Below are 25,325 nucleotides of genomic sequence, written 5' to 3'. Positions count from 1 at the left end.
CCTTGTTGCTCCCAGCTGGTTCTTCCCTATGAAGGGTAGCATCTTAGTCCATGTTCTAGGCTCTGTTTTCTAGAAGACATGGGTAAAATAACATTGATGGTTTCAACTCCTTCAAACCAATATTTTATCCTATGTAGACATTTCTAATTTAGTTGGGGTCAAAAAGTTGAATCATATACCCATGAAAGTTGGTAGATGGGATAAAGACACATAGTCTGAGTGAACTTTGGAAAGCACCCAAATCTCACATCACAATGGAAATTCATTAGTCTACATTCATGCCTTACCACATTTTTGGATATAAATCACTTACTATAATGTTCTCAAAAAGTATCAGGATATTGGTGGTATGCAAAATAATGCAAATATATATGTAAGTTGATTGGTGATTGGTTATAGAACCCCAAGAATTCCCAGCTCCATAGGCTTGCCCTGAAGATTTCATTAATCCTTTTTGTTTTGTTTGCATGGTAATTATACCTTAATAAGTCTGTTTATTAAGAAACTAGCCAAAGACTTAAGAAAAGGAAAAAAAAGATACTTGAACATATACTTCACCAAAGATATATGAATAAGAAATAAGCACATGATATTGAACATGACTAGTCTTTAAATACACACAAGCAACATTACTTAAACACTTACTTGATTTTCTTTGTCAGCATCAATATTCTTATGTATAATAATGGAAAAGTTATACCATAAAACTTAACTAATTACTCTTTAGGGTTTAGTTTAAAAATTTTTTGTAACAATTTTTTCCCATACAAAAACTCTTTTAGGATTTTTTAACATTCATACAGTATTTCTCCAGTAACTTTTTACACATACAGTAAATTTATACTGCCTGTTCTAACTTCCCACAGTTATAGTTCCTCTGCAGTGTGAGGCATGTTTCCTGATAATAAAGAATAATCAAAGGGTTTCCCACATTCCTTTCAATTCATGGGATTTCTTATTAATATATACTTCTACATTTTTCCAAAGTGTAAGATAATAAATAAACCAAAACCCCACATTTCTGATATTTGTAAGATTTTCACACCTGGAAGACAATAGTAAAACACTAAGGATAAGACCTAGAGAGACTTCACACATTTTTTTTTTGCATCCAGAGGACTTGCATTTATATCCATTGTGTTCACAGGCTTGGTGTAGGCCTGAAGAATGCAGGGGAAGCTATCCCACCCTCCTCACATTCATAGTGCTTCTTCAGTATGAGTTCACACTCAGCAAGGTGTGAAGGCTGGGGGGAGGTTTTACTACATAACCTTATACTCACATCTTGTTTTTTGGGATGTGTATGTATATAAAGATTAAGTACAGCACATGGAATGGGCCAAGACTTTCCTGCATTCATTGCATTAATTCACATGATTTCTCTTCTACTGGAGTTTTTAAGATCTGAGGCTACTTTCACATAAATTAGCACATGTTCAGTAACTATGAGAAAGGAGGGTCTTCCCACATTCTTTTCTAAATATTCTTTCTAGTACAGTAAGGCACTCAGAATTACTATTTTCCCACATTACTAAGCTATGGATTCTCTTGAGTGCTGAACATGGATTGAGTAAAGGGCTTCTCACATCATGACAGCTGAAGGACATTCAGCAATGTGAGTTCTCATGTGCATTTGAAGGTGTGATGAAATAGTGAATTCTTGCCACATGTCTTATCTTTATGTGGCCTCTTTCCAGTATGTGTTCTTCTATGTTGACAAAGGTGTGAGGAATATCTGAAGGTTTTCCCATGCTCCTAATATTCAAAAGGCTTTTATAAACTGTGATTCTTAAATGTTAAGAAATGAGGATTGAACAAAGGCTTTCCCATATTCATTGCACTGATAAGTCCTCTCACCAGTGTGAGTTCTCTATGAATGAGATGTGAGGATTTAGCAAAGGCTTTTATACATTTACTAAATGCATAAGGCTTTTCTCCAGTGTGAACTCTCATGGGGATGTTAAGTTTTGATAAACGAGTAAGATCTTTTAAACGTTTATTACAAATATAGTGTTTCTCTCTTAAGTTTTCTATGTTTAGTAAGACCTGGATAATAAGTAAAGGACTTCCTAAACATCTTACATTCCACAAGCATCAGTCCACAGTGAGTTCTTGAATGTTGAGTAGGAGGTGAAGCCAATGTAAAGCCTTTCCCACATTCCTTACTTTTCATAGAACTTTTCTCCACTGTGTACAAGATCTGTGAAATGAGGAAAAGATTTCCTATACCCTGAAAAGCACATACTCAACTTTCGCCATTCACTAAGTATGAGAAGGAAAGGTAAACCTTTCTCACAGTCATGGCATTTATGTGATTTCTCCTTACTATGAGTTTTCTTGTAAGCCAAATGTGGATTTTGGCTGAAGACTGTTTACATTGATGACAGGAAGTTTTTCTGCAATATTAATTTTCTTGTGCAGAGTAAAGGTAGAATGTTTCATGAGACTTTTTCATGCTGACTATACTCATAAAGTTTCTTTCTAGGGTAAATTCTCCTGCAAGTTGTAATTTATAAGTATTCATTCAAGGCTTTTTTACATTGGCTAAATAGTTCTTCTCACATGTTGTTTCTCTCCATTTCCACCATAATGGATGTTTTTCCTTGCAAAGTTTACTGCTGAGGTGCTAACAATTTGGTATCAACACAAACCTTCCGGTCTTGGAGGACTTTCTCCACTGTCTTCAGCTCTTTTCTTTGTACCACCAACTGCAATTGCACTTTTCCAGCATCACATGTCTGTAGAAGTTTCTCTGAGTTTGGTCCTGCAAAATCCACTCCTCTTGAGTGAAGTCCATAGCCACATCCTTAAAGGTCACTGAGTCCTGAGAATAATTTGGCAGCCCCTGAGCCACCATCTTTCCTCTTTATATTTTGCCTCACAAAGACAGAAATGGTCTTGAAGATCTCACGGAGAGAGATCAATGGCTGGCATCCAGGGAGTCTAATAATGAAATCTGTCTGAACATTCCTACCCAAAGCCTCTTCAAACAGTGTCTCACTTTAGTGGACAGGTTAATCTCAACTTCTCTTGTTTAAGTAATAATGTAATCTTGCCTCATACCATGAATTATGAAGCAAAAGGAATTATTCTCTGTCATCATCACTTGTTGGTAACCTTTTGAAACACCAACTGCCATTTTGGTGGGGCCAGGTGGAAGTTAGGGCTGGAATCACCATGGCCCAGATGGCAAGGATGCTTTTCCTTCTGGAAAAGAGACATAAAGTTTGCTCTAGAGGCTTCAGAAATGGGGAGCACAGTGCATGGTAAAACCACACTGACCTGCCTGCTCCTGGGGACTGACACCCAGAATGGCTGCCTATATTCTGGGAGGTGCAACTGACCTGACTTCTCAGAGTAGGAACTGCAGCTCAGAACCACTGTTTTAGTCAAGTTTTTAGCTGCTGTGACTAAAAGATCTGACCAAAACAATTGTAGAGGAGGAAGAGTTTATTTAGGGACTCACAGTTTAGAGGACTCTGTCCATAGGCAGCTAGTTCCAGTCCTCGGGGCTTGAGGTGAGGCTGAACATCATGGAAGAATAGTGTGGCCAAGGGAGGGCAGCTCACCTGATGATCAAGAATCAGAGAGAGACTTGCCAGATACAAAATACATACCCCCAAACCACATCCACAATGCCCACCTCCTCCAGCCACACCCTACCCATTTTCAGTTACCACTCAGTTAATCACCATCAGGGGTTTAATTCACCCAATCATTTCTGCTCTAAACCTTCTTGCATTGTCTCACACATGAACTTTTGGGGGACATGTCATGTCCAAACCAGAACAAGCACCCATGAGGGCCAAGATTACCTGGAGTTTCCCCTTTAGACTATCCCACTCCTGGGGGCTGCTCCTGGGCTGGCAGGATGCTAAGAGTTCAATAATCCTTGAATATTGCAATTTTATATGACAGAAATTTATGGATCCCATTTATAGCACTATGGCCAGTTTTAAATACATTTCATACTCTTGTTACATATTAAAATAAATGGGCAAGTCACACACTGAAATGAAATGTGAATTTTAGAAGATAAAATATAAAGCTTCAAAGAAATTGTGTGCTTGCCATGGACCTGCTTTGAGATAGCATATCTAGTTCCTCCTAGAATTCTCACTTGTTGAGAGTAACTAGGTTGAAAAATGTGAGAAACACTCTGAGGGTATACATATCATTTTTATTCTACCAAATGTATTTGTACATCTCTAGAATGAATAAGAAACATTATTTCAAAAACTGACCTCATTTCTGTGTTCTAGAGGGAGGTAACAGAATTGCTTTTCAAAGGAAGATGCTTTGGTTTGGAATTTTTTTGGCAGAACCTTTGGTTTGTAAAGTTAAATAAATCCCAGAGGCTGTCTGGAAGGGAAAGGTTGAAAGAGAGGAATAAAACTCCTCCCTCTAGGAGTGTAAATATCTATTGTCATCCTATGCCGGTTGGCAACACTTGCAGATTATTGCAGGACTATGCAGCTTAGCTCGTGCTGGTTGATGCTAAGGGAAAAGGAATGTTTGGGCTCTAGACACAGGGGGAGAGGTTGGGCAAGAGCCAGATTCTTATTTGAACTGACACTGGTCCCAGCAACATAGCAGTTGGCTGAGGGCTATGGAGGGGACCATAAATAGAGGACTGCAACTAAAATGTTGTGAGCTGGTGGAAGGAGAAGAATGAGTTGATATTCAAATTTAGATTCTCCTTTTCTTTATTGAAAGTCTGCTATGTTTCTAAGCCTTTTGTTATGCTTTGGGGAATGGAGTTCTGTTCTTGGGGGCCATATGTTCCTGCAGAGTGTTGAGGATTATGTACAAGTCATAGATAAAAACACCAGACATGATGTTCCCCAAAGGAAACTTTGGAGACAGCAGCTTGGATGAGACAGCAACCAATGACAGAAGAAAGTAAGCATTTTCTGGCTGTTGTTAGAATTTCTCAGAGCTCTGGATTTCCTGAGGCAGAGGAGTTTCAATGTGCTAGTGTGGGTACTATAGTTTTTTAATATCACACAAAAGAGGGGAATCTGGGAATATATACATAATCTAGGTTATGTGTATATGGGGTTTTCAATGAAGATACAGCATGTTTATCACTGAAAGGGTACATGGAGTAAAAATACAAAAGAGGGATACAGATGTTGCACTCTGGGGGGGGGGTTGTTGGGAAGAATGTGGAATTTTGAAAGGATGTCTTATAGATGGAACATCATAGAGCAAGCAGAAAGGAGAATAAAGAGCAGGCAATGGGAGGGTTTTGAGAGGGAACATACCACTCTTCAACATCTGCCTATGCCTGGAGGCACCTTCTAAAAAAGACAAATCTGATTTCATCACGTATCTACCTGAAACACCTCAGTGGTTCCCCATGGCCTGGAAAGCAGAGTACAAAATTCTTAAGTCGCTTGATGGAACTGGCTGAGTTGGCTGATATCCAATTGTCCACCCACTCTGCTCTTTGTACTTCCCACATCGGCAATTGTGTATATTCACACATTTACCTCTTAAACTTTAATTTATTTACATTTGAGTCTTCAAATAAAGCTTTTCATCAACCTGCATCACTCATCCATCTCCTCTTCAATTCACCATTTACATGTCAGAGGGGCTGCTCTCTCCTCAGGATAAAACTTCCTTAGCCCTCCAGGTGACATGACGTCTGCCCACCAAAGATCCTCTGTGGCACTCTGTGCCTCCTCCTTCATGCTGTGCAGTCAGTATTTTCTGAGCCAGGCCCTGCCACAGAACAGCAGTATGGCAACAAGCAAAAGCCCTTGCACCCACGAGCTCTGAAGTGGGGGCCAGACTTTTCTTCCACTGTCTTGGGGGTTCTACCTTGGTCTCAGAATAAAATTGGCATAAGACAGACTGACTGGAAAAAAGCATAGAGCTAAAATTTATTTAATGTAAGTTTTACAGGATATAGGAGATCTCATAAGAAAATAAAGACCCAAACAAATGGCAAAATTTAAATGCTTTTTTACTGGATTGAACATAGAGGCCATTGCGGGAAAGTAGCTCAAATACTTGAGAAGGCTAATTGAAGATAAAAAATATTTTAACAAGGTCTGTTTAGGTGGAATTCTGTTGTTCCTAACTTCCTGTCCTTGATGATAGGAATGTTTCTTTTGGTATAGGGAGTACAGTGCATGGGAATTTCCTCTCTTGTTTTTAAGAAAGAGAAGGTGGGATTGGAATGTCCTTCTTGAAACTGCTATAATTTCAGGTGTCTTGAACTCAAAATAACCAATATGCCAGAGTGGCATACTTCGGGGTGGTGTATACTGAACTCCTTCAGCTTAGACTCATTACACTGCAATTATTTGCTTACAATTGGTATTATTAGTTGGACTCAGTGCCATGAGGGGGGCAGAGGACCACTGTGTACTATTTTATATTCCAGGATCCAGTATTGAACTTGAAATACTGTAGGTGCTTAGTGAATATTTGTTAAATGAGTGGGTGGTATAGACACAGGAGATTCACTGGTCTGGTTATAAGCACTGGAGGTCTTAAAATTCTTTGGCAGATAGTTTAAGTATGGTCTATGATATAAAACTATCCATCAATCTTGGAAAGCTATAAAACTTGCTAGGAATTATGACTGATATTAAAAGCTGGCTTGACCTGTTAGGTGGACAAATTTCAGGCTTTCTAGGCCAAATATTGATTTTAAATGTTTTAAAAGGATTTAATGTTGAAAGGAGAAGGATGGATCAAGAGCAAAAACACCATGACCCTAGTTGCTTGTTGGAAGCATTGGCTGGCCTCCATAAATTCTTATTGTAGAAAGTACTTCAAATGCAAGCTTATATTTGCTTGGGGCCAGCTACAGTTGTAAAATGCTTAGAACGATTATTTCTTTTATCTCCATTATCTACTGGCATGAGAGAATAGAACTAAGTAGGAAAACTAATTTTGCTTTCAAAAGTGTATTCTTTTGCAAATTAATTTTTAACTATAAATAAAACTGATTCTGAATGAGGATTTTCAAAGAGTAAAATAACTCTTCAATTCTAGACAGTAAATTCCTTGAGGACAGGGTCTGTACCGTATTCATCTTTGAACCCTCAGAACTGAGCACAGATCTTGGCAATAATAAATTATCCAGAAGTGTTATGTTTTCTTTTCATAAATGAAGAAATACAGCCTCTGGAGTAGGAAAGAAAAGTCCTTGCTATTGTTTAATTTATTTAGCATAGAGACCACAAATTAATTGGCTAAAGTTTTTTTTTTTTTGTACATTATTTTGATGTTGTCAATATAGCTAGGGAAGCAAGCAATCAAAATAAAAATTATTTTTGATTGCTTTAGAATTATGTTTACAGCTTACCTACCTCTACAAGGAAATCAATCATAAATGCAATAAAATAAAACACACAAAACAAAAACAATAGACGAGAAACTAGAGAAGAATTTCGCATTAAGAAGACATTCTTGAGAAAAGCCATAGGGATGTAGCATGGCACTTAGTTCTGAGTTCCTGTCAGTCAATGCCAAGAGCAAAGCATGGTGGATGCATGCTCTCATTGTCCAGCAGGAGGAACCATCACAGTTCATTGGGAGAGACAAACTTTTTCTTGGTTCTGAGATTGAGATAATTTATCATTTCAGTCTTCATGTCGAAGATGTGGAGAAAAATAGGGCCAGGATCCTTAAAGTTAATTATGTGAGGCCACTTCTATTTTCAGCAGTGGTTAAGAGATATGGACATGACATTCAATTATGGTTCTACAGAAGCAATTCCCTGAGGGTGAGATGAGTAGTTTACTATTTCTTTGGTCAGAGCATGAAACTCTTGAGAGGATTTGAAACTGAATATTTTTTTTTTATCTCTCTTGGATCTGTGTGAGAGCCCTAGGGATCAGTCCAGTTGTGTTAGAAGCCAAGGATAAGTTGAGGGTAAGTTTGTGGGGGTTTGGAGGGTGTGAGGGGATGAGGGCTTAAGGAAGGCTTCAGAACCCTACCCCGCCTCTACTTCAACCAGGTATTATATTTTGTGCGTGGTCATAATGTTTACTTTGAAAGGAAAGTTTTGCTGAGGGATATGTGAATTCGTAGTATGACGGGCTTTTATCAATTAATCTTTCCCTGGTTACTCTATTTAAAATACCCTCCTGCCCCAGCCCAGCACTCCTTATCTTCTTTCCCTGGTGTTTTGCAACAGAATATACCATAAGTTGCAACATAACTTACCATATAAACTATATAATTTATTTATTTATTTTGCATATTATGTTTAGAATTATAGTCAGGGTTATAGCAGGAAACAGTATTCTTGAACCGGGTGATTTGAGGACAGTATAATAAAAGAACTATTAACAATGGTGTGGGCAAGCTTCAGAGGAAACCATCAAGGGCCTCTCCATTGTGGCTGGCTCCAAGATGGTGGTGGGAGCCATTGCCACCACTATGTCTGTAGAGGCAAAGTGAAAGAGCTATCACTGGGATGGAGAGTGCCTCTAGAGAGGAGGGCAGTATGGAGAGGGGCTGCCTTTGGGAGAAGGATGTAGCCATCCCTCAGTGAATGAGCTCCTCTACTTTATTCTCTTGTTCTCTGATCAAGTGTCTCCCATTGGCTAAATCCAACGGGAAGCAGGAGGGCAAATGAAGTTGTTGATGCAGCTTCTTAAAGATCAGCCTCACCAGGCACAGTTCTGGGTGGAGACTGGAGAGTGATCAGAAAGTGCATAAAGAAGAACACTCTCTATTTCATTTGCTGTCTTTATCCTACTATAATGCAAGATCCCCCAGGACTGTTTTATTCTCTATTGATACAACCCTGTGCCTGGTTCAGGGTTGATGCTCAATAAATACTTCTTGAATGGTGGAAAATCCGTTGTTTTAATGTGAGTTTAAAAACGTGACTAAGATTTAAGGTAATTAAAGCCTACTTATATCACCACAGGAGATACTTTTTATGTTGGTTCTTTATGTCTCTCTGGTTTATATTAGTAATAACAGATGGTTGATCCTCAAAATATATAAAGCATATACATATATGTATAATTTGAGTGGGTAGCCCTAAAATAATGTTAAAATAGCTTAAAATTACTATACTATTAACTCTCTTGAATTGGCCTTCAACTAGATTTTGCATGACTCTATTTAGAAGAAGAACCTCCTATATAGGTATTTTATATATTAGCATAATTCAAATCATCAAATCCTCTTTGTGCTATGTAGGCCTCATGTTGCCAAGGACAGTATTATTTTCTAAAGTCCTATTCATTTCACTACAGAAATAAACATTGCATTAAATGTCAAGTATAACAACATTTATACAGCTAAACTGGTAAAGATTTATCACAGAGACAACTGTTTTGAACACCCTTCTGTTAGAGAGAAAGAAAAAAAGGAAGGTCAATGATTTATTTGAATGGACAGATGGGTCATAATGTATTCCTTCAAAAGTGATCTAATTTGGCCTCTGACAGGCTGTGAAAAGAAGTGACTCAGAATACAGTGTCCTTCACTGACACAAATGTGGGGTTCCAGTGGAGGAGCTTCACTACATACCCTGCCCCAGGAAATGGGCGAGGGTTGAGGTCTGCCCCTTTAGGTATTGAGATCATACAGCCCAGGAATGACAAAGACCAGGAGTAACACCTTGACTCACCTCAGAGAGTCTCTAGGAAACCAGTACCATCTGTCAGTGTCAGAGGAGTTCAACATGGCAGGCATAGCTGAGGAAATGAACAGGTGTCTGCTGTCCTGGCAGAATCATGTGAACAGTCCCAAGACTTGGGTTCCATAGATGGCAGTCCTTCTAAGGCAATTGGGGAGTGTCAAGATGGGTCTCCATCAAAGTGAGTGGGGCAGATTATATTAGTACTCAAAATGTATGCTATCTCTCCATGGGAGGATGCTCCCTGCAGAATTTTATGTTCTCTGTTGATATTAGGAGTGGTCTTGTGATTTGCTTTGTTGATAAAGTAGAGTAGAAGCTGTAAGAGTGAGCTTGTTTTGCTTTTCTTCATTTGCCTTGACCACAGACTGAAATGTTGTCCAGGGAGGTGACTCCATTAACTTGGGTTTTAGAGTGAAGGAGGCAGGCCAGCCTACGACAGACATTAATATGATTAAGAAGTAATCCTTCGTTGTTGAAAGGTAATGAGATTTGGGGGTCACTTGTCACCATGGCATAACTTAGCCTACCCAGACTAATAAAAGAAATGATATATCCCACTATCCTTAATTGACTACTGTATGGCCTGGACCATTATTATGGTAGGCAATGGTCACCAGAGCTCACCAGCCTTGTGAGTCATCACACAATGAGGGCTGATGAAGGTGAAACAGCACTTTCAGATTAATAGTAAGACACAATGATTGCTAATGAGAAACAGTTTGAACTTGAAAGTGGCCTGAGCCAGGATATGCCAGTTGTTTCAGAGGCTGTGACTGGCTCATGCTGGTCACTTGGGCTTCCTAGATGATGCATTGGAAGGGCACCAACCAGGGAACTGTTATAGCAGTCTGTGCCCAAAAATTGGAAACCATTGGCATGCTTGGGCAATAAGTGTCACCACAATGCAACAATAACATCTGGAACTGGCTCTCCAAAAGGACAAATATTGGAAGCTACAGAAAAGGAAGCATTAATAACTGTCAAGTACAGGGCATGCAGGCTAACTTAATGGGTGAGCTCAGTCCACTCCAGGGCTGATAAGTCCTATCACTCTCCCTTTCTGCAGTCACTCCTCTTAGGAGACATATAAATCATATCCAATGACCTAATAAAATAATAAGGTTTGTCTGAGTTTTGACAACAGAAAATAATAGAGGACCTCAAATTCAGAGGGAAAGAAATAGGGGGCATTTAAAAATTGCTTTCTCACTAGAATAGGGGAAGCCTAGAGATGGACAAAAAGTTATGTTCCATCCGAAAGTTGTCAGTTTTCTGAAAACACCCACAAATCTGACACTTTATAAAAGCTACAGAAAAGCCGAGTGAATTTCTGCTAGACATTTTCTCTGTATGATGCTTGAATGGTCTTTCTGGTATGAAATTAATTTATTGGAATTGGATAGTTCTTTTTTTGTTTGTTTCTTTGTTGTTGTTGTTGTTGTTGTTGTTTTTCCCCATTGTGACATATGGAAAGAGTAGGCTTTTTTTTTTTTTAATACCAGGGATTGAACTCAGGGTCATTCAACCACTGAGCTACATCCCCAGCCCTATTTTGTATTTTATTTAGAAACAGGGTCTCACTGAGTTGCATGGAGCCTTGCTTTTGCTAAGGCTGGCTTTGAATTCGCGATTCTCCTGCTTCAGCCTCTCAAGCTGCTGGAATTACAGTTGTGCACCACCACGCCCAGTGAGAGTAAGATTGTAAGTGAGTAGATCTGAGTGTGAATCCTAGCTTTGCTTTTGGGGCCCATGACATCATCAAGATACTTAATTTCTCTGAGTGGGTTTCTTCAATAGTGTTGTTGCAAGTAATTAAATAAAATAATGCATTAAGGTGCTTGGCATGGAGCCTGACACTTAAGAGCTCAGTCCTTGTTAGTTTCCTTCCTTAATCTTGTAGAAATGTTTAAAGGTGAGAAAGTAATTAGGCTGCTGGTGCAGGTTATTACACTTTGTTGAAGGTAAAGTTCATCTGGTAATAATGATAATTAAAGGAATAAAGTGATTACCAAGTACACCGATTGCCCTATTAGGTCACCTGCAAGGTCTCCCAGCCCAGCATTTCATTCTGGATATCAATGATAAATTTCCATGTGACTGGTTGCTGGGTATGAAGTGTTTCAATGACACATTTTCTTACTCACTAGGAGCTGGTAGTTTATTTTCTTAGTTAACATCTACGGGGTCCAGTAAGTAGATGAGTCCCTCTCACATGCCAGGGACTGGGATGATTTATCTAGAACTGTTCCTGCTTTCAGATTGCCTTCTAACAGAAGAAAAATTGTTGTTATTCCTGTTTTACCTGGGTTCTCAATTCTGTCTTTCCCAGACCCTTAGGGAATTTGCTTTATCAGTGATTTCTTTGCTTGTTTATTCCATCTCCTCTTTTCTGCTGGGAATGGAGATGAATATACACCACCCAAAATATAGTCCACCTAATGCAGAAGAGTGACTCCTACATGAGACAGCTGCAGACATACTCTAGTTCAGAGCATGAGCTTGAAGTGGGGAAAGTGTTTGGGGAAGATTGTTGGGATTATCACATTAACTGTATTAGAAGGAGCTGGGTAACCCAGGCCTTTTTCTCTCCCCCATACTGAGCAGCTGGTAGCAAGCAAGCTGATTTCCTCCACATAAAGTTGTGATAATCCCTTCCTTAAAAAGTGAGTGAAATATGTGATGCTGATCTATCATGAGTTGTGGGTATAAAGAAGGAATAGAGTTGTTTGGAATTCCACAAGAATTAGGAGGAGGAAAGAGGAACAGAAACAGGAGACTTGACTGTGTTCTCTTAGCATGAAACCACAACAGAGTTTAATAGGCTCTGATATGAGGGTGCATGGTGGGTTCTAGGGCCAAAGAAGGACGGGGAACACCCACTTCAGTGGAACAATCGCCAGTATACTTTTTCATAATGGAAGTTGAAATCAGAGGAGGTGGAGAGTTGGAGCATTTGAATGCAGTTTTTAAAAGCAGATCCAGTATTGTCAATTTCTCCTTTTGACAAGTGAAAAAAAAAAAAAAACTATTGCTATTATGTTCTGAATGCTTGCATCCCTCTAAATTCATTTTTTTCTTTTTCTTTTTTCTTAGTACTAGGGATTGAACTCAAGTGCACTCAACCACTGAGCCACATCCCCAACCCTATTTTGTATTTTACTTAGAGACAGGGTCTCACCCAGTTGCTTAGAACCTCGCTTTTGCTGAGGCTGGGTTTGAATTCATGATCCTCCTGCCTCAGCCTCCTGAGCCATTGGCATTACAGGCATGCGCCACCACACCTGGCCTCCAAATTCATTGTGTTGAAAACTAATACCCAAGGTGATAGCATTAAGAGGCAAGGTCTTTGGGAAATCATCATGTCACAAAGGCAGAGACCTCATGAATGAGATTGGTGCCCTTAAAGAAGAGGACTCAGGGATCTGCCTTGCCCCTTCCACCATGTGAGGACAGTGAGAAGGCACCATCTATGAACCTGGAAATGGGATCTGGATAGACAACATATCTGTTGACACCTTGATCTTGAACTCCCTAGCTTCCCAAACTGAGAAAATAAATTTCTGTTGTTCAAGCCAGTCAGTCTGTGGTATTTTGTTATGGCAGCCCAAGTAGAATAAGATGGTAATTGAGTGATGGGAAAGGGCCAACTGTCCTGTCATTGTGCTACTTGCTTCATCTTATTAAAAATTCTGATATGTTATTTTTCATATTATTGTGAAAAACAATAGCCAGGAAACTAGGTTCTAATGTGACACATTCAAGCTATTCAAGATACTACATATACCACACAAGCCATTCAATATCATAAATAATTGTTTTTAAATTCATAAACTGGCAGTTTTGACTAGATCCTTTGCATTTTCATAAAGATCTTAGAATCAGCTTGTCAATTACAACTTTTACTCTTCAATACAACATTCTTGACCCAGTGGCCCATTTTGTTGAACTTGAATGCTAATGCAAATGGCAAAATGCAAGTATGGAGAGTATAAATAATAATATGCAAATAATGCAGAAATGTGAATAATGTACAAGTAATATGGAAATATGCAAACTTTCACAGGAAGAACATAGGTAGAAGTTGTTGGAAGTTTAGTCTAGAGGCAAATGAATTTGCCACCAGCTGCTTAGTATGAGAGAGAGCAAAGGGCTCCAACTTACCCAGCTTCTTTGTATACATCCTTTAATTAATGCAAATGTGCAAATATACAAATATTATGAAAATAAGTTAACTGAGAAGTTCATGCTATTAACAGTGTTAGCTGAGATGAACTAAATGATGATCTTTCAGTACTTGCACAACTTTTAAAGACATGGTTATTACAATGTGATGGGATTCCTATGAAAATCTGTTTTAATTCACTTGTACTGTTATAACAAAGTATCTTAGATGGGTTATTTATAAGCAGTAAGAGTTTATTTTCATTTCTGGAGGCTGGAAAATCCAAGATCAAGGGGCCTGCAGATTCTTTCTGGTGAGGGCCTATGCTTCATAGATGTTACTTTTGTAGAAGACACCATGTGCTGGGCTCAGTGGTTCACACCTCTAATCCTAGTAACTCGGGAGCCTGAGACAGGAGATTCACAAGTTTGAAACCAACCTGGACAACTTAGTGAGGCCCTAAGCAACTTAGTGAGACTCTGTCTCAAAAAATAAAAAATTAAAAAAAATTTAAAAAGACAATATCATGTGTCCTCACATGGTGAAAGGGGGTGGACACTCTGTTGCACCTCTTTTATGAGGTCATCAATACCATCACCTCCTAAAAGTTTCCACCTGTTAATACTATCTCGTTAACCACCAAGTTTAATCACACAAATTTGGTATAAATTAAAACTATAGCAAAGTCATTATTAATCTAACATTGCAAATTGGGGAAATGTATGTGAACAAAATTTTGTTACATCACCTTTTCCTCCAAAATTGTCAAATTATTCTTGGAACAGTTGATGGATCCTTGGAAACCACCAGTTATCAATAAATGGTAAGAAGTACCCAAAGTTGAAGTGTCAGTGTTAATTTCTGAGAAGGTAGAATTTAAGGTTGAGAAATGCTGCATGGGAAGAATACAGATGTATAACTTCCAACCCACTAGAGGGAATAAAATCAAATAAAGAAAACAGCATAGGCATTTTGCCATGTCATAAAAACTTCTTCAGAGCCTCCCCTTTAATTGTCTGTTTAATATTCTCTTGTGTAGATGGATCAGCAAACTGTATTCAACAATATAGTAAAAGACCTCCCCACCACAGCAATGCAACAATTATTTATTATTGGGACTTTTATTAACATCATAAATCAAAACAATAAGCCCAGAGAAAATAACAACGGTGGATAGTGAAAAGGCACTTGATAAAATTCAACACCAATTTCATAGTTTGCCATATTCCTAAATAATTTTCTATAGTGAAGAGATTTATTTTTCCTGGAAAATTTGTAAGAACTGACTGGAATAATTCATTCCAAAGCTTTTCTCTATTTTAAGACAATGATTTGATAACCTTGCATTTCTTGTTAATTAATGATATTGATTTATTCAGATTTTGTTGACCTTCTAAAGTCAACTTTATTAATTTATACTTTCACAGAAAATTGTCTATTTTTTAAGACTAAAATTTATGGGCACAGAATTGTAGTCTTGTTCTATCATTTATTATTCTCCTTTCTAGCGTTTAAAGTAGCTCCCTTTTTATCTTCATTTTATTTATTTTTGATTTCCCACTTTCATTAATTAGATTTACTAGAGGTTTAGCCATTACATTTTTCACTAAGAAATTGCTCATTTATTTATAAAAGTAATTTTAAAAATTCATTAAGTTCTGTATATTAATTATTTCTCTGATACAGGGATTTTATTTGACTGCTACTTATGTCTTTCAGCTTGAGTTAGACTATTATTATTAGGTTAACAATAGTATTAGATATTATTATTAATAATAATTTATAAAGTTATTAAAAATTTCACTGATTTCTGTTTATCTTTATTAATTCTTTTTCTGATACAGGGATTGCATCTATTTGACTGCTGTTTATGTTTTTCAGCTTGAATTAGATAATTGTTATTATTTATTTCCTTTAAATTTCTTTAATAATATAAATTAAGATTATGCTTTTGCCTTTCAGCGGGATTATTTTGTATATTCAACAATGTCATTGAATGCCTGGTGAAAGGTAGGCAATATTTCAGGTGCTGGGGAGACAACAGTGAACAAAAAACAGACAAAACTCCCTGGCTTCATGGAGCTTACGCTCTAGTAGGGAAGGTGGAAATGGTGGGAGTCAAAGATGTAAATTATGAGGAGATGAAAAATGCTAAGAAAAAAATAATAGGGCAGAAAGGAGAGATAATGAAAATATAAGTTCCACCTTCTAGAATTCCTCAATTTAATACATTTTAAACATCTAAAAGCATTTATATTCTTATTTTTCCCTTTACCAGTAGTTACTGAGAAGAACATTATAAGTTGATTTAGAAATTCATATTTACATCTAGTTTGTTGAATTGTGGTTAGATGACTTGGCCTGTCCAGGTTTTAGGCTAATGTACTCAGGAACAATGTTTTCTTCGTGGTTGTGTGGGTTCACATTGCACTTGGCCCTGAGTGCCTGAATAGCCAACAGAGGGCCATGAATGAGGAAGGGGCCCATTTGTACTCTAGGACCAGTCCACAGGAGAAAGTCCAGGACTGACTTGAAGGAGCAGGCTTTGTTCTTTCCTGTTCTGTCAACATGTATGTAGACGTACTGCATCTTGGACATTCCTGTGTGGTCTAGGCAGGAAATGAGGGAAAGATGATGAGGTGCATAAGCTTATTTATGATCATGTCTCTTGACCAGAACTAAACCACATGGGCACCACCAGCCACCAGAGAGCTTACAGCTAGGTTGGTTTTCACTTTTCTAGTCTCATAGGAAACAAAGTTCATGATTGTTGCTATGGTAGGCCAACCCAGTGCATCTAGTATATGTATCAAAACCACAGATGCTACATTTTGTTTTGATTTTTTTTTTTTTTGTAGTGCTGGGAATTGAACCCAGGGCCTTGTGCATTCGAGGCAAGCACTCTACCAACTGAGCTATATCCCCAGCTCGAGACACTATATATTTTGTAGGAAATTTTTTCCCCTGTATATTTAAAATTCTTTATGTCCTCATTTACTTCTTTTTTTTTCAATTTGTTTTAATTTACTTCTTGCACACTTGATCTGTTAAAAGCTAAAACTGATCTAATAGTCTTACAGAATAAACATGTTATTGTTTCTACTTTTATCTTTTAATAATTATTACTTCCTGTATTTTAAAATTATATGTCTTTATTGTGTACTGATATTTTTTATCCTATTTATTTATTTTTTTACTTGAATTTTTTTTTTACACAATTCATTCTGCTCCTCATTCTTCATTTTAATTTGCACTGGGCTGCAATATTGTGACTCATTTTTTAATTCTAACTTTTATAGTTCAGCTGAAGAGGAACATATTCTTCCTTGTTTATCTATTCATTCGTCACAAATATTTGCTGGGTACCTATGATCGTATTGGGCAGTATTTGATGCTAGAGATATAGCAGGAAACAACGCAAATAAGTAATTTGGAGATGGTCATGTTACACTGAACAAGTATGACCAATGGAATGTAATCATTAACTTTATTTTTTCTCCACTGGTTTTCATTCAAATGTATACTATGTGTATAGTTATTTCCCTTGCCTGTTTATTCTCCTTCTCCAGGCTCCAGCATAATTGGGTCAAAAGAAGCAGCTTAGAAAATGAGGCAAGGCAGTGGCAGCACTGGAAAGAAAGAAGCCAACATACAATGCTTTCTTCACAAAACAGTTAATTTATAAAAGACCTGAGCTGGGAAAGGGAATTATTTTTGAGAAAGTTTCAAGTTCTGATCATTACCAGTTATATTACTTACTACCTGATGGTGATAAGAAAAATCATGGGACTTATCTTAAATGTCATCTTAGGAGGGAAGGAAGAAGCAGTTCCATATTTGTAGGTTTTTCGATCCTTTCCATGACAAACTAATCATTTCCCAATTTGTTGCTATAATCTTGAGTCCAAATTATACTTAACACATTATAATTTTTATAAACATTATTTTGTATTGTTTTTACTATATGCATTTCATTTTGTAACTGTATTTGCAACAATTGGTTAGAGTAAATCATCTTTAGTTCATATTTTATATTTTCAACCAAATTTTTGTGTATCCCATTTGTCCCATTATAAAATTTGCTTACCTTCAATCTAGGATAGCATATATCCTGAGTTCATAGGAACTCATAAGGAGTTCCTATGAACTCATGATATGTGAGTTCCTTATTGTCTCCTTATCTGAGACAATATACCTTTTACTGAAGTGACGGATTAGCAGTTTATCAGGTTATTACAGTCTTGAGTCTCATACTTTCCCCTTCATAACCTGTAATCTTTGTTTCATTATCTTCTGGCATTAGTGTTACAAGCAAAATTTGGGGCAAGGCCAGATTTTGCTATTTTGTAGGAAACCACACTTTGTGCCAGAAAAGCTATAGAAATTTTTCATTGTTTCCAAAGTTCAGAAAATTTTTCTATCCTACTGATGATTTAATTTCATCAATTTGCCTAGAACGTGATGTGCCTTTTTTACTTTCCTATTCAGCACTTTTATTAAAAATTTTCCTTAATATTAGTACCTCAGACTGCTAGTTTTGATCTTGTAAACTTATAAGTCTATCAAATTCAAACACATGAAGCATAATTCTTCTACATTCATTTAACACAGAGATATTTGACTAATAAGAATAACTGAACAATTAAGTAAAATCTAATTTTAATCTAAAAAAATAGATCTTAAAAACAGTATTAACTCTTAACAACAGAAGTCTAAAAGTCTAGATGGTATTATCATAGCAACTCAGGACAAAGGAAAGTCACATTAAAGTCATATTAAAATAATTGTCATATTCAGGGAAAAATAGAACATTGATAATTTTTTAAAAATTATAGGAAAAATAAATATTAGAATTATTTTTCCTAAGAAGAATAAAAGTAGTATAAACAACTTCAACATCAGTCAAAATTTTACCTGCTCAGAGAAAGGTAGAAAATTGGAAATAAAATAAAAATACAGTAAGTAGAAACATAAAAATCTGATAGTGTAAGCAGGTTCTAACACAATACAAATAAATATAAATAGGTTGAAATGATGAAAATTCAGACCCTCTCACATTGAATTTTAAAAAACCAACTACTGGGAACTTGTGCCAGCTTTACTGTGTATAAACGCAAATGAGTATATCCCAAACTATAAAGGTAAGCTGAAAAAGAGCCATGACACCCTTCAGAGCTTCATAACCCTCATGTAGTGGGAGGAAAGAGAAGATGAAACAGTGGAGTCACTAGAATGTGGGTCAAGGTGCCTGCCTGGTGACTTGGTCCAAGATCCCCCGTATTCTTTTGGGACAGTGGAGTTGTGAACGGTGGACACTGTGACATGCTGCTTCGGTTGCCCTTCCATAAAGGTTTTGTCTGCACAATTCCTGGGAGGACTTTTTGGCTGACATAAAGTATGATTTATGCCCAGCTAAACAATGGTTCAAGGCTGAATTTAAAATACAGACATTATTTAAATATACCGAAAAGATTTTCTGACCATAAGTCCTCAAAGAGCTTTTTACAAAGATTTATTTTTAACAACAACAAATCCAGAGGGAGGAAATGCAGTGTCTAATTGCTAAACACACTGTAAATTAATTAATGCCTTTTAAGTGAGGGGGAGAAACTTGGTCTGTAAAACTTGTAATTTTATTATGAGGATAAATGATATCTTTAGGTTTTTAATATGTGGCCTTATTGAATCAACATCAGAAAAGCTGAGAAGCAAAGAAAACATAGAGTAAACATAAACCAATATGACATCAATAATTTTGCTTTAATAATCACAAGTTAAAACAGTTATTAAAATATGAATAAAAGATTTTCAAATCAAGCTATGTACTGCTTACAGACATTCCCATAAATAAATCCACAAAGTGAAGTACACAGGGATACTAATGGAAATAAGACCCTGCCAGAGCAACGCTAAGGTCAAACAGAAGGGAAGTTTCTCACATTAACAGGGTGAAGCAAAACTGCACAATGATAAAAGAACAATCACACACACAAAAAAGCATAATAACCAGGAACTGGGTAGGCCTGACAGCACAGCCTCCAGCTATACAAAGCAGAACCAGGAGAACTGCAAAGAGAAATGGAAAACTCAGTCATGACTGAACTTCAGAAACCTCTATCAAAAGTAGATAAGATAGGGGGCTGGGGCTGGGGCTCAGTGGTAGAGGCACTCAGTTCAATCCTTAGCACCACATAAAAATAAGTATGTAAATAAAATAAAGTTATTTTTTAAAAGCAGATAAGATAGACAAAAATAAAATCAGTAAGAGTAAACAATATTTAGTCTACTAAATTAGGAGTATACTATACACAGACATGTACACACACAAACCTTCTGCTCAGCATATAAAGAATATGGGAAGGTAGAACATTTACAAAAATTGAACATATTGGGCAATAGAGAAGGCTTCAACAAATTTCAAAGAATTAATATCACATCTACCATGTTGTTTAATCCTAATAGAAGTAAATTTTTAAAAAAATTACAAAATGACAGTTTAAAAAAAAACCCAAACACCCCCAAATAATTGTGGGCTGAAGGTAACCACAAAGGAAATGATAAAATATTTAAATCTAAGAAAATGCTACATTTAAAAATTTGGAGGCTATAACAGATGTCTGAAGGTAACTTATGCCTTAATATATTTACTTATAAACATTGAAAATTATTTTTAACAAATCATTTCATGATCTACTTTATTATCCAAGGGAGACACAGTAAATCCACAGAAAAATATAAGAAGTTAATAACAATAATAGTAGAAATGAATAAAGAGAATAAGCAAAGAAAAATCACCACTAGTAATTCTTAACAAACTCAAACCTATTCTTTGAAAAAACAAATAAACAATAAATATTCTCAAGAAACAGATAAAAAAAGGAACTACAACAGGAACATGGGGACATAATTATAAGAACAATAGGAATATAACCACAAAAACAATTATATCTATGTATATGTATTATACACATATGTGTATATAAACACACACGTAAGTACAAACAAAAGTATATGTATATGAATAGCCAACTTTTTTGCCAGTGAATTTAAAGTGGAAAAATTTCTAGGAAAGTATAAATATTTAACTCAGAAGAAATAGCAAAATCCAAATGAATGAACAATCATTAGATAAATTATAACTGTTTTTACAAATCTACTTTTCCAAAATAATGTTTTAGGTAATAAAAGATAAGTTGCATAAAGCTTCAAGGATCAGGTAGACAAGGAGAAAAAAGGGAAAGATACCAACATATTGGCACAGATTCCCTTTTCTTACTATAATTCCTAAAATTCAAGAAATAAAACCAAGAATAAATAAGATGGCATCAAATGAAAAAGTTTCTGCATTGCATAGGAAACAAGAATGTGAAGAGAGAGCCTACAGAATAGAAATCTTTACCTACGACTCTTCCAACAGGGTATTAATAACCAGCATATATATAGAACTCATATAAAAACACCAAAAAATAAATAAACTTATTAATAAATGGACAAATGGACATTTCCCAAAAAAGAAATGGCCAACCAATTTACTAAAAAACGGACAACATCTTTAGCAAATCAAAACTACACTAAGATTTTATCTTACCCCAGTTAGAATGGCAATCATCAAGAATACAAATAATAATTGCTGACAAAGATGTGGGAGAAACACTCATACATTGTTGGTGGGATTGGAAATCAGAACAACCACTTTGGAAAGCCATATGCAGATTCCTCAAAAGATTAGGAATGGAACTACGATACAAATCAGCTATCCCGTTCCTTGGCATTTATCCCTAAGAACTAAAATCAGCATACTATAGTGATACAGCCTCATCGATGTTTATAGCAGAATAATTCACAGGAGCCAAGTTATGGAACCAGCTTAGATGCCTGTCAACAGACAAATGGATAAATAAAATGTGGTATATGTGAATAAAGAAGAAAGAAATTGTGTCATTTTCTGGTGAATGGATGGAACTGGAGAGCACGCTAAGTGAATAAGCTAGACTCAGAAAGTCAAAGGTAGAAAGTTTTCTCTAATGTGTTAAAGCTAGAGAGAAAAAAAAAGAATAAAACTAGGGGATCTTGTGAACGAAGAAGGGAAATCAGTAGAGTAGAAGGTAGAAGTGAGGGACCAACAGCGAGGGAAGACAGAAGGAAAAAGGGAGGAACCAGGGAATGAAGTTGACCAAATTATGCTATGAATATATCTCAATGAATTATAATTTTATATATAACTATAATACACCAATTAAAAAATAAATAAGTAGAAAAAAGACCAACAGGGTAGAAGAAGTAGATGGGGGGAGTAGAAAGGAGGGAAAGGAGAAGTACTGGGAATTGAAATGGAGCAAATTATGTTACATGCATTTCTAAATATGTCAAAACGAACCCCATTATTAAACTCTCATGTATTAACCAAAATATAAAATAGATAAATAAATAAACTTCACGACTGAACTGAGCAAGCCATGTGGTAAACTTAGCTGTAAAGGGTGTTTGCCCTCTCTGGGGAAAGCCCACAATTGTCCTGCATTGGAAGAATATGTGGATAATTCTAATTCTGGATTTCAGTACTGGAAAGCCCATTTTGCCATGGACCCATGCTATATTTTCAGCAGTGCAATCAGTAATAAAGCACACCAGAGTTCATTCTCTGGGCAGGCAGGCAGATGCTGTGAGAAAGAAGGAAAGATCTAGGTATGATTGCCCTGTCTTATTTTTCCTGAACTTACCAGACACATTCATTTTCCTGTTTGGTGGAGGAGTTTAGTGGGAGGGCAAAGAGAGACTAGGCATGTACATTTAGAAATAACAAACTAAAACAAAAGAAACCCTCCTTCTACAAGGAAGGAACCTGTGGGAGGAAGAAGGGCTTCTCTTTGTGTCATCAGTCTCCTGGTGAAGGCTGGTTCCCTCTTTCCCCTCTCTTCAGCCTTCTGTTGTGTCTGATGGCTTGGGAAGACCAGCCAAATGTATTGTTTTTCATATTCTTCCCAGAAGCTTTCATCTCACAGCAGGCAAGCTTTCTTTTGAACCTAGGATCTATAATCTCATATATTTATCCTTATTTACCGTGGACTTCAGGACTTGTGCATACAAGGAAATTTGGAGAAGAGAGTATTTGCAGTGCCAATTATGGCCACAAGTAAATACTTCAAGAATCACTTCATCACACTCTCTGTTCCTTACATCAGACCCGTGAAGTTCTTAGCACCCTTGTTGTAATGGCAGAAATTGGATATTAGAAAATTTAAGTAATGTATCCTTGATCTCACAACTCAATAGTGGAAGAACCGGAATTCTAAGCTAAGTTTTTGTTTTGTTTTACTTTTGGTTATGTCCTTGGTCCGATATAACACAATAGCCCTTTTTTTTTTCCAATTTTTTTAAAAGAAAAAATTTTCCAATGCTCTTGACTTAATAACTCCTTTCTCTTTTTGGGCAGCAGATGACAGGAGAGAATGCCAGAGTAATTCTAGAGGACAGACATAGAAGAGAATGATTTTTCTTGTGTTTGGAAGAATCTGTATAAAAATGCTTTAAGTGTGTGTACATACCTTGTTTAATAGGTATGATTATCTGGTAATCCCTGGATTATCCCTAATCATTCAAATTTGGGTATGGCCAAGTATGTTGAATCAGAAAAAAAGCAATTATTTTCCAGTAGATTCTTTTTTTTTAATTAGTAAATCTCCCTGAGAGGACTGATAATTTCATTTTGCTTTGGGTAGAATAAATTGGTAAGTTAATACTTTTCCCAGCTGGTGGGTCTTAATGCTGACTTCTGCTTCATTTCCTCATCACCCTATCTTCCTGAACTCAGGTTTCAGTCTTACCTATTTCCAGAACTATCTTTTCAAACTATTATCTTTTAAGGAAAAAGAATAATACAAATTTCAAACAGAAAAACAGAATGGTAAAGTAAATCCCCATATATCTGACATCTAGAATCAACAATGATCAACATTATGGTACAATGCAATATGTATTGTTTTTTCCTTTGTTTAAATATTTTAAAAAGTGTATCCCACACTTCATATAATTTTACATCTACATACTTTAGTAAGAGTTGACAGGCAAGCTGTTAAATGTGATCAACACTCTTCTAAGTATAGAATTTATTATCTAGATTCATGACTCACCAAATTATTTCATATACAGCCACACATTTGGTGTCCAAATTTTTAATTCAACTATATAATTTTAAATTAAATACATCAATAGAATATGGTATCTACAATATCTGGAGTAGTATATATGATTTAAAGGAAAAGATCCTTGGATTAAGGTATCCAGTGAGGACAATTCAGTTAGTTGGAGACACAGGGAAATCTCGCTGGACATCCCGTTGACCACTGCAGAGCAGGAGGCTCTGACCTTCCCTTCCCCAGCCACACCACCAGAATGACTGCCAATGGAAGCCCCGTGCCTTCCTTCCTGCACTGTTCCTACTCAGCTGTGCAGAAATCTGCTGCATGACACAATGAAGCCATTCTTTAAGACCAACTATAGTCCCACCTGCTCAGAGAAGGCTTTTCTAATCGTGGCTTCCATTTAGCTCTCTCTTCAGTGCACAGTTCAGCAATTTCTGCTTCATGCATTCATCTTGCCTTCTCAGATAGACTGAAAAACATCAAGGGTAAGAATCATGTTTAGCTTGCTCAAATGTAACTTATGGAGCTCAATAATGATGGCATGACATGTGCCCCATAAATATTTATTAAGCACAGAGCAAATGTGGCTCAACTTAAGCTTTCATGTGGATTGAAGTTGTTAGGATCAATTTTTCTTCTTTAAATAAAGTAATAAGAAAGAGAAAAACAAAACAAAACTACGACAACAACAACAACAACAAAACAACCTTGCAGAGGCGTTTGTGTTTAAGAATATAGATAAAAACATGCTGTACTGGGTTTCATCCATCTACTTGTTCAACCTGCACCACAAGTCCTCTTAAATCCTGCCTACTTTGCTTTTGCTTGAACAACCTACAAATGCCTTTTTCTTTTTCTTCCTCTGGGCAAATGACTAGGGCAATTGTCTGTTGTTGGCACATATAGGGGTCTGACCACATGCTTAAGAATCATGAAACCCTACAGAAGAAATCAGTCCCTAACTGAGCCTTTACCCAAATCAACAGGCTCATTCCTGCAGCAGCACCACGGTGCCACCAAGTGGATGGTTTTTGAACAATTCAACTCATTGTGAGCCAGCAAATGGTTTGGGACTGCATTTTTGGCAGCTCATTTAAGGAGTTGTAGATTAATACTGTGCATTCTTAGGCCTTAGGTGTTTGATTAATTCTAAGAATATTTTAATGAGGGCTGGGGTTGTGGCTCAGAGGTAGAGCACTCTCCTAGCATGCATGAGGTACTGGGTTCAATCCTCAGCACCACACAAAAAATAAAAATAAAGATATTGTGTCCACCTATAACTAAAAAATAAATATTAAAAAATATTTTAATGAAAACTTTGATTATGTACAATAATGTGGGTGTAACCTTTTATTTTACTATATTTTGAGGAAAAAAAAAACAAGTTCCTCATTAT

General features: G+C 36.6%; 1 pseudogene; it reads right to left on the bottom strand.

Moving 5' to 3' along the window:
- Positions 1–1,582: 1,582 nt before the first annotated feature.
- On the bottom strand, positions 1,583–2,934 carry LOC124087162 (zinc finger protein 559-like; annotated as a pseudogene).
- Positions 2,935–25,325: the final 22,391 nt, after the last annotated feature.

Source organism: Marmota monax, unplaced genomic scaffold (assembly GCF_021218885.2).
Source record: "Marmota monax isolate L192 unplaced genomic scaffold, Marmota_monax_Labrador192_F-V1.1 WCK01_AAM20220418_F8-fsc00012, whole genome shotgun sequence".
In the NCBI taxonomy this organism is placed as follows: Eukaryota; Metazoa; Chordata; class Mammalia; order Rodentia; family Sciuridae; genus Marmota; species Marmota monax.
The sequence above is the reverse complement of the archived record's forward strand: the minus strand, read 5'-3'. Positions and strand labels throughout refer to the sequence as shown.